The following is a 10297-nucleotide window of genomic DNA, read 5'->3' as shown; positions in this document are numbered from 1 at the left end:
TGGAATAAATTAACACTTTATCATATTGACTGTGTCAGCCTTGGGTTCCACCTTGTCTCCTATTCATGTTCCACTCTTGCCATCTTTTTTAAGAAGAAACATCACTTGGTCAAGATTTATTTCATGGCCTGAAAACAGTGACTAATCGAAAATAGCCCTACTGCAATTTCTTATAATATATAAATACTTAATATAAAACTTTAAAAAATGTAGACACTATTAACTAACTCCTAAACCACACACTATAGGTTTTTCAAAAGCAATAGTTATTTAACAAAATGTAAGATGACAATATCAAAGAATTTTCACACTTAATGAGGACACAATCAGTCGCAAGCTACTCAAACACAAATCTTTTTTACATTTTCCATGTTTGTTTTTAACTTTGTTTCATAGAACCACTGATAATTGAGGCTTCTTTCAAGTATAGGATTTCTAACATTAAATTACATTTTCTAAGTATTTCTATAAAGAAGAAATGAAAAAGACACATACTACATTGTTCGCCATAAATTCATACACCAAAAAGTCAAAACAATCCAACTGAATTTATTCCTGCTTCCCCCTTCTCCAACATTAGCTTTAGATGTTTTTCTAAATATTATATAAACAGTTTTGTTAAAATCAGTTCTCTCATTTATGCAGATTAGGGGAAAATGGTTTTGTAATGAGTTATCTTTAAAATTACCTTCTAGATAGCACTCTTTAGCCTTAAATTACATTGTGCACACACAACTACAACTGTTTGCATTTGCTCAGGAACATATAATCACATTAAAAACAAATAACTTTGTATTTCATAGTTTAGTTGGCTCTTAAATAGTTTCCCAGGGCCTGGTGGGGGGGAACAAATATTTTGTGTTGTTTAAGAAACTGGTATATATAAATGAACTGCTAGGTGTTCGTTTAAACTTTCAGGAAACCTACAGATGAAGTTTTGGGTGTTTTTTCTAAAATGCAAGAGATATGCGCTTAGTCACTGTTCATATAGTGAAGGGATGGGATGGCAGATCGCAGATGAAACTCTACATTTTGTAAATGTAGAGTTGGATATTCTAAATGGAAAAACTGACACTGACAATTGTTTACAGGAAACAAAGGTTAAGAAAAATGTTGAAGAATATCTACTCTTAAAAAGAGAGAAGTGTTATACAACACAAAAATGAGACCTAGCGATTCGAAGAACACTCATTTTACTGTTTTAAAAGAAAAACAAAAAATAATAGGGAGAGAGTCTAGACCAATTAGAACTGAGGCAGCTGTAAAAAAAAATGGAACACAGTACAATGATTTGAGCCCTTAAAGGAAATGACTAATTAAAATGAAATTTCACAAGTCTTCATGTCTATAATAATATATAAATGCACAAAATACAAAAAATACTAAGTCTGGATTTTTTCCCTTAGGTTTGTAATAAACTGTCAACCCTCTGCTTAATATAGTTACTTTTATAAGGCTTCTGATTAGCAGAGCATGCTATACACGTATGTGCATGCTAAAATTTTACCATGAGAATTATAGTTCTCATCTCAAACTAGTCACTTGCCTCTTACCCGTATTTATATATATTTCATTTCCATTATAAAACACTTAAGACCTTTCCAGTGGTCCATTTTAATCAACATATTACATAAAAAAGAATCTTGATTTTTAAAATGAACCTTTTTAGTACTGTAATATGATGGGTTTAATTGAACAGTTGGAACATAATATGGTAACTACATTGTACTGTTTAATTCACAGCTGCAGGAAAATGTTTGATTTTTAAAATATAACCAAGATGAGACTAGAGTTATGAGCAGTAAAATATTAGAGAACAGTGAATGAATAAATAAGATGCTTTTCCATCAGTGGCCATTCATTATTTTACTTTTAGGAACCTGGAAGAAATTGTCTTCTCTGAGTTTCAAATGTTCTGGTAAATCTAGTCTTTTCTTAGCTTCCTCAATATCACCTTGAATTGCTGAAATAAGTGACTCTAAAGAATCAAAGTTCTCTTCTGGTCTGAGGTAGCCAACGATGGCCACATTGAGAATTTCCCCATAGAAGTCCTCTTTGAAAGCATGCATGTTATGAGTTTCCATGGACTTTTTTGTATTCTTGCAGTATGGGTTCCATCCTATGCTCACCACCATCTTATGGACGTCTCCACTTCCAACACTGGCCCAACCATAATATATGCCAGTGGATGCATCAGCTGGAAGATTATCTACTACTTGTTCAGGAAAGTTAGCTGTAGGGATGCCCAGCTGCTTGGAGCCGCGACCGAAGCCCCGCACCACCTGGCCGCGGCAGAAAGTACGGCAGGCGCCTCATGACTCCGTCCGCTCGGAGTGCGGGCTGCGGTCCAGTCCGCGCGTCCGGCGGAGCCGCAGTCGAGGCGGTGCCCGGACCCCCCGGACCAGCCGGGGGACACGGGCGGGAGCTCCGCAGGCCGGCCGCCCGGGCTAGCGCACCGGCGTACACGGGCAGAGCGGCGCGGACAACACGCCGCGGCAAGACCCTCACGCCGCTGACCGAACAAAAGGTGCCGAATGACTCAGAGGCTGCGTCTGGGCTCCGGAACGCCGGCGACCGCGGAAGTCTCTTGCCCTGGTTTTGTTTGGATTCATCTTCTTATGTCTTTGCCCACTGCCTTATTTTTATTATTTTTGGATTGACTGGGTACACTAATACAATATTTAGTTTTAACCCAATATAAAAGTCTGATTCAAAATGAGAGTTTATCCTGATCATTTTATTAACAAGATTTATATGTTTAGTTTTATTTCTACTATAAAACATGGTTTTATGGGTTTTGTTGTTTTATGGTTCTTTTTAATGGACCTTTTTAAAAAAATTTTTATTGGAGTATAGTTGCTTTACAATGTTGTGTTAGTGTCTGCAGTACAGCAAAGTGAATCAGTTATACCTTTTTATAGACTACAGTTATCTTTTTTAACTTGACTTTTCCTGTGATTTTGGAAGTCATATCTACTATTTTTATCCTATTAGTAGTGACATTAAATTAAAATGTACTGATATCTATTTTCTCTAATTTTCATTATCAAAAATAGAGCAATGTCAATTGATTATTCCTTATGTAATATGAGGAATTTACTTTGCTTTTACTTCTTGTCAACACACATTTTAACTGACAATCCCATTTGTGTCACAATCCTTTTTTCCTCATAATTCTGTAGACAATTCTGTCTTCATGTTGCAAAGGAGAAGTGGGAGGCAAGCTTTATCTGCATGGATACTCACTGAATCTGTTTTTATTCTTGAAATTAAAATAAATTATCAAGATAAGTCTAGGCATTAAAATTTTTTCATTACTTTTGTCTGATTTTCAGAAAAGTCAAGACTTTCTCTAGCTCAGGAAAACTTCCCCCAAATTGTTTTTTAATAATGGCTCCATTTTTATTGGTTCTTTTTCTGAAATTCCTAGTGTTTACATATTAAACATGTCTCTTGTCCATGCTTTTTATATATTCTCCCATTCTTTTTATCTCTTTGTCTTTTTTCTCTGAGTTTTGTGATGTAAAAGTTGACTTCTGCTCCATCAAACCCGTTTGCTGCAGGATCCATTTTGCTGTTCACTTCCTCCATTTCAATCTGAAATGAACATTTTTTTTTAAGTCTCCGTGCTGGCTTCCATAAGCTGTTTGTTTTTCTCTTTATGGTTCCCTGCTCAAATTTCATAGAAGAAATGTCCGTTTGAAGCTTTTTGGAAACACAAATCAGGAGTGTTTCCCGCGTCTCTTGTAGAAACTATATTTCATAGAAAAATATTTTCTCTGATTCCTCAGAGTGGTCCCTTCTGTTGAACTCTATCTTTTCATTTGCCTGGCAATTTTTCTCTGTGTGCTCATCATTACAAAGGGAGAACAATATTTGTCCAGGACCAGGAATTGAGATCCCAGTCTGAATTGTTCCGACCCAAGGGAAGGGAAAGGAAGAAAATATAGGTTTAGATTTACAAAATACTCAAGTTTTGCTTTGCTGTTTCAGTGGCCTGGGGACCTAGGCAGCTCAGGAGTGAACCAGCAGAGGTGGCCCCGCACGGAGCTCTTCATCTCTGCTCAGTGTCTTTCCTAAGTTTCGGAGGGCGTCAGGTGTTTTCTGGGAGTGTCCTTGTTCTTTGCTGAGTGCTGGCCAAGGGTCACTCCTGTTCTTGACCTGGGCTCATCGTCCACAACAGGTGTCATCTGGGGGTTAGAGCCACCGTGGGTTTGTGAACTGACAGCGCGATTTCCATCTACTGAGTCCCTAACTTCCCCCACCGCCCCTCCCCCGCAGCGCACTGCCCGGCAAAACTACTACAGGGCATTGGAGGGAGTCTCCCAGCCTTTCCTCCTAGTACTTCCTGGGTAAATTCCTCCTTTACATGTGAGGAACTGCACATCCTCACAGTGCTCGTCTAAAAGAAGCTCTGGGACATTTTGGACATGAGGCTGTCACGCTCCCCTACTCTCTACAGCTGATTCACATTTCCCTGTTTTCATAATAACTGAACATGGTAGCACGAAAGTTGCTGAGGATAATTTCTCTTATTTCACAGTATACATGTTTTGCTGAATTTTCTTCCTGGAACTGAAAGAGTCCAATTTTCTTTCCTTTGGAACAAATGGTATGTAAAACGCCATATAAACCCCATTTTAATTTGGAAGCTGTTCCATGGAATATATTGTCCAGTTTAACAATGAGTCCCATTGTCAAATTTATTCTCAATATAAAAAGCAGTCACAGATTATCAAAACTTGCAAGCTGGTCAGTGTTCTTTCTATAGGTTTCTGGTGGGATGTTTTGCAGATAACATTTTGTGTAGGAAGCAATCATGGCTTCATTCCATGATAGGCAAGTTGCCAGGAAATACTAAATCAAGTGGCAATAGAGTCCCTAAAGAAAGTTGTTCCTGATTTATGATGATTGTTCCAACAATACTGCTGAACTTTTTACACATGGAAATGACCACTGAGTTATGTTTTGCATTATGTCAGAGAACAGCCAACCTGCCAGATCCAACGTTGCAGCTGGAATGCAGAAAAGCCCCATTATGTTAATTTCCAAAGTCTGGGAAAAATGACTTCTTATTCCCAAAGGGTAAGTACTTTTTTTCCCCTCCAGCACATCTCACACCCTGAATCTATGGTGGCATTTAAAAAAGTGGGAAACAGCCTAAGCTGGGTTTGAGGTGGGGTATGGTGGAGGCAAAGATGACAGGAGTGGAGGGGCTGACGACAAGGGGAAAAAAGGAAGACTGATCAATAGCAGGGGGTCGCCAAGGGCCGAGGAGGGGTCTGCATTATTTTCGAGAATTGATCACAGTTTCAAGAGAAAAGTTCAGCAGATTTATCTTCCTACTGTTGGAGTTGCCTGGAACCCTCAACAGAGTGTGTGTGTGTCTGTGTGTGTGTGGCTGTGTGTTGTATCTGTGTCCGTGAGATTGTGTGTTCCTGTATTTTGCTCCTGGAGCTTTAAGAAAAGCCTAGACCAGCATTATCCAGCAGAAATGTAATACAAGCCACATATGTAATTTAAAATTTTCTAGTAGCCACATTAAAAAAAAAAAACTAAACAACTGGTAAAATGATTTAATAATACAATTTAACCTAATATGTCAAAAATATTATCATTTCAACATATAACATACCTAAAACTTATTAATGAGATAGGTAACACTTTTCTTTTCATAGTGGGTCTCTGAAATCTGGTGTATATCTGGTGTGTATTTTACACTCACTCACAGCACATCTCCCTTTGGACCAGCCACACTTCTCAATCCCAATAGCCACATGTGCTAGCTTGTGGGATGGGGCAGGCTGGACAATGAAGAACAATCACCCTCTCAGTTCTGACTCATTCAACTCTGCTCAACTCTTGGTGTTTTCCTAAACCTGCAGCTCCCCCTCCTCTGGAGACCCCAGAACACACCCCCACTACCAGCTCCTTGAAGAATGGTACATGAAGCATCACTCTTTTGGCTGTTCCATCAGCCTTCCTTACTCAACAGGTCAAGAAAAACCTTATGATTAAAAACCCAAGAACCTGGGAAATACATGTGTAAAAGCACCTTGACACATCAACATTGCATTTGGACTTCCAGGAGAAAGCCATTCTTTCTCCCTCGGACTTCGCTGCCCCCTTCCAACCTTTGTCTTGCTAACATTTCTCAATAAATGTTCTCCTTCCTTCCTCCCTGGTCTCCTTTTCCAGACTGAGCAGGATGTGGGCGAGGGGGGCTGCTGGGGGCATTTCTGTGTCCTGTCCTGGGGAAGATGCTTGCAGAGGGGAGGCAGGGAAGGTGAAGCCACCTCTCACTTCACTGTCAGTCCTGCAGCAGAAAGTCTGAAGCTGGACCAGTGCATCTACATAAAACAAAAGGCAAGGCTGGAGGGACTCCCTGCAATGGTTCTCAAAGATCTACAGAGGGGTGGACACATGAATGAAGCTGTCCAGATGTCAGATGAGATTGGTGGGAATTGTGGAGAACTGGAGAACACTGGCCCCACCCAGGGCATTTCAATTTACTTTTTAACCCTGTGCAGGCCAAACTACACTGGACAGAGCCCCAGAGTCATTAGTTTGTGGTTCCTAGTAAAGGGCCATGTCCTGGGGATTCACATCACAGCCTGACAGTGGGTATCTGGAGATCTGAGGCTTTGCCTCCTGGCTCCCTCTTCTTGGGATCTGCTGTCTATCAACTGCCTGGCTTGAAGTTTGGGGAACCTGCTCACCTTCATCTTCATGCGTATTGACAACCATATCACTGACCTTACAACCAACCTCCTGACCTTGCAGATTCTCAGTCCTCACTTTTAATAGCCCAAATTCCATTCAGAACTGGATCCTCAAATGGGGTGAAATGTAACATGCAACTTGGAATCATGGGGCAGTTTGTTACCTCTGAACCTATGTCAGTCACTGACTTTCTCCACAAAGCTGTAGGCACACCGAAGCCCAAGTATTTGGATGCTTAAACCCACCAGCTCTGCCCAGAAGTCCAGGTGGAAGCACTGATGCCCTGCCCAGTCCTGACCAGACCTCTTCTCAAGAGGTTAGACTCTGCCCTAAACTTCCAGCAAAGTGCCAGACAGATAGGTTGAATAAAAACGTCATTACCTTCCTATTTCACCTGCATTTACTGGAAACTTCTGCTATTGCCCAACTACTGGAACAGATTTCCCCTTGGAAATGACACTGGCTTGGATCTTGCCTGCCTCTGCCACACCTAGTCCCAGCTTCCTCTTCCTCCTGGCTCCGGCCCCAATACATTGCCCTGCCAAGTCACACAGGTAATGACCTTTTTTTTTCCCATGTCTTTCTTCTTCTTGGGAGGAAATAAGCTAGAATGAGGAGAGGAAGGGCTTTTGAGTCTGAGAAATCTGGTTTTGAATCTCAGCCCCAAGATTTAATGTTTCTGTGATCTCAGGCAAATTACTTAACATCTTTGAGCCTCAATTATTTTCACCATTAAAATGTGATCAATCCTATTTCATAAGCTTGTGGGGAAGATCAGAAAAGATAGTGCTCCTAAGATACTTAGCATATAACAGACATTTGGTACACATTGGCTAGCGTTACCATTGAACCAGCACTTTGCCCACGTTGCGACTACCAGTCTCTTCTTCCCTCTTCCTTGTTCTCGATCACCATTAGGAGCCTTTTGACCCCATTGGTAGCAACCATAGCCTGGGTCCCACGGATTGCTATTTTCCACTGGTCTCCCATAGACCGCCTAGCAACGCTCTACCCATCCCCAGCTCTCTTGGCATATTCTCTGCCTGTGGCAGGGACCCATTTAGTCCTTCTCAGGTCCCTCCCTGTCTTCTTCCAAGAAGCCACATCCCATGCTCTGGATGACTGGATTAGGGAGGGGCACTAGCCTCAATCATCAGGAGGGCCAGAAAGAGATGAGGAAATAGTCCAGCTCCTAGAGATTTCCAACACAGCATAAACCACTATGGGGTGAAAACAGCTTCTCTAAATATAGGCTAGATAGATATGGCAACAGTTCACTGTCAAGACCTTTCCAGGGTTGCATCTTAATGGGTACAATGTTTATTTAAAGTCAACCATATCTGAGCTATCTAATAAGAGCAACCATTGAATACTGTTCTTGTCTCTACCTAGAGTCTATTCTAGAGCTCAGCCCTTTTAGGTTATAAATCAATGTCTCAGGGTGAGTGATGCTAGCTCCTACAACTAACCCTAATATCTCAGTCACTTAACACACAAAGGTTTACTTCTCAGACAGTATTTGATGTGGGTCAGGCAGCCCCCTCCATCTTGAGCTATATGACCTAGGACAGTGGCCTCCAAAGTCCCAGCAGGAGGGAAAGAGGAGGCACACTGATCTGAGCATCCCGGAAGAGACCCTTGTCACCTCTGCTTACAGTTCGTTGTCCAGAACATTTGACTCACTGCAAGGAAGCCTGGGAAATGTGGAAAGCGTATGAAATATTGTTGAGCAGGGCTCCGCTCTAGAGTGTGTGTTTGTGTGTATGTAGGTGTGAGGGGTGTTTATGGACGGCTGATGCACGTCCCTATATGTGTGTGCCGGTGCCTTTTCTATTCCTAAAGTGTCCTCGCCCTGCTCCTCTACATCCCTCTATTCCTTTGAGGGACTTGTGAGGGACCAGCCTCCCACAGTGTTTGCAGAAAATAGGTGCTTTATCATTTCAATTTAGTACAACTCACTCAGCTTCTGATGAGTGTCTCTTATAGTAATAATAAAAATAGAAAAAGGTGTCATTTATCAACTCTCCTCAAAGTTGTAGGTTCTATGCTAATAAGCACTTCATATTTCTTATGTCATTTAATTGGCCTATGAAATAGGTGCTGTTTTTATCATCATTTTACAAATGAAGATACAGGTTTGTAAAGATAATATAACATCCCATGGTCAAAAGCAAATAAAAGGAGATCTTGGGACTCAGCCAGCCCATCCGACTCAGACCCTTTGGGGCTGGCCTTTACACCACACATGTCTCTGAGGAAATGCCAGCAAGACAGGGTGAAGACGGGAGCTATCTGCAGGCTCACAAGTGAAATGATTCCTATGGGTTTTCTTGTTTAGATTGTAATCCCCCAAAATTCAGAAAAGTATTGGGAACATTCACAAATATTTGAAGTGCTCATTTCACAGCTTATATATTTTTTTCTTACAATGCAACACAACAATACTTCCAATGAGACAGCATCAAAAATCCTTAGCACCATGGGGCTTTGCAAACTAAGACTATAGCGTGATACAGATAAAACTGTTTTTCTTAAGATATTTATAATGTTATTGGATTTATTTAAATAAGCTTCATTTGTTATATCAGCTTTAGAATTGTTGTCAACTTTAAAAAGGCAATCAAAAATACTTCATAAAATTTGTTCCTAACTTTTTACAAATTTATTTTTCCTCACTATTTTAATGTATCACGATTTTCTCCAAAAGCCTGAAAATTAATTTTGGGAAAAACAGATAGATATACTACACTAACGTTGCAGAGAGCTAAGTGCTCATGAAGACTTACACCACTTTCCAAAGAGGGTTTTTGATTCAGGTCAGGCTAGATGTCAGCACTGCAAACACACGAAACCCGGCTGTTGAAAGAATATTTGACTTTTGTGTCCCCAGTTCTCTCTCACTGGATTTTCAGTTTCATGTACCTGTATGAGTGTATCTGTGTCCTTTCATATTCCCACATTACCCTAGTATTCTTCTTCAGTATCTGATTTTGTCTAATTTCAAATTTTTCTTTTTAATAAATAACTCTGGCCCTGGGACTACTCAATTTTCACCTAGGGACCAGGAGAAAATACACATCAGCATACTGATAATAAAAGTTGCTTTGAAAGTGCTCCTCACAAGTCACGCTCGTTCAATGTCCACAATGAAGCTATATTTCTAGCTATTTCCTTCAATTGCACACAGGCGAAAGGCTCATATTTCCAGCACACTCTTGCTCCTAGAAAGCCGAATTGCAGGGGAGCAGCTTGGCCCCCTGCTCATCTTCAAGCTGGATGCAGCCCTGCAACAGTGCAAATGAGGCCAGACGGAACTCATTGTGGCAGCTAAATCCCCAAGGTTTGCTCACAGAGCCTGTTGCTGTGCCATTGTCATCAACCTGTCATGAGACTCCAGCCATCATTCCCAGAAATCCATGTACCTGGCCATCTGCTCCCAAGTCAAATTGCTTACTTTGGGGCACACTTTCTACACAAAGAGAAATGAAACTTTAGGAAATTCAGACTGACTCCAAGCCAAGCTCCCAGGCTGAAATAGCATGCCAGTGCTGAAAGCGTCTGGACCTTGCCCTCC

The 10297-nt window shown here is 40.9% G+C and overlaps 1 pseudogene; it reads right to left on the bottom strand.

Moving 5' to 3' along the window:
- Positions 1-1847: 1847 nt before the first annotated feature.
- LOC133091130 (riboflavin kinase-like) lies at positions 1848-6731 on the bottom strand (annotated as a pseudogene).
- Positions 6732-10297: the final 3566 nt, after the last annotated feature.

This window comes from Eubalaena glacialis, chromosome 1 (assembly GCF_028564815.1).
Source record: "Eubalaena glacialis isolate mEubGla1 chromosome 1, mEubGla1.1.hap2.+ XY, whole genome shotgun sequence".
In the NCBI taxonomy this organism is placed as follows: domain Eukaryota; kingdom Metazoa; phylum Chordata; class Mammalia; order Artiodactyla; family Balaenidae; genus Eubalaena; species Eubalaena glacialis.
This window is presented reverse-complemented; position numbering and strand designations above follow the sequence as displayed.